The sequence below is a fragment of the Nelumbo nucifera genome, chromosome 5, assembly GCF_055504915.1.
Source record: "Nelumbo nucifera cultivar China Antique chromosome 5, China Antique-T2T, whole genome shotgun sequence".
NCBI classification, from domain to species: Eukaryota; Viridiplantae; Streptophyta; class Magnoliopsida; order Proteales; family Nelumbonaceae; genus Nelumbo; species Nelumbo nucifera.
Window position 1 is genome coordinate 67,380,678 of NC_142653.1, and position 499 is coordinate 67,381,176.

The following is a 499-nucleotide window of genomic DNA, read 5'->3' on the forward strand; positions in this document are numbered from 1 at the left end:
GGCCTGCCACCATGAGAAATAAAGTTAGCACTTTCATGTGGAGCAAAAGGATTACCTAACGGACAGTCAGAATTAATATGTCCTAATTGACCACAGAGATCACATGGATTGCTAGACGATGCATTTTTTGCTGCAAATTAAGATTATCTAATTCTTTATTCAGACTAGCAAGTTGAGCAGATAAAGCTGCAAAAGAATCGATATGGTATACTCCCCTTCGATCAGTTCGATCATTATTCCATTAGTAGCTATTTGACACCATTTCTTCCACTAGATCATAAGCTTCCTCTAGCGTTTTCCTCGTGATAGTACCTCCTGCAGCTGCATCAATAATGGAATGATTAGAGGGGGTAATACCATTATAAAAAGTTTGGATTTGATGCCAAATTGGTATCCCATGGTGAGGACACTTCCTAAGCATCTCTTTAAATCGTTCCCATGCCTCATACAAGGATTCCCTCTCTAATTAAGCAAAAGTAGTGATATCATTAATTAATTT

General features: G+C 37.9%; 1 non-coding gene across 1 annotated transcript; it reads left to right on the forward strand.

Annotated features, from left to right (window-relative positions):
• Positions 1 to 392: 392 nt before the first annotated feature.
• Positions 393 to 499, forward strand: LOC148791721 (small nucleolar RNA R71). Its single transcript, XR_016076863.1, has one exon. It is a non-coding gene; the product is annotated as a small nucleolar RNA R71 (small nucleolar RNA).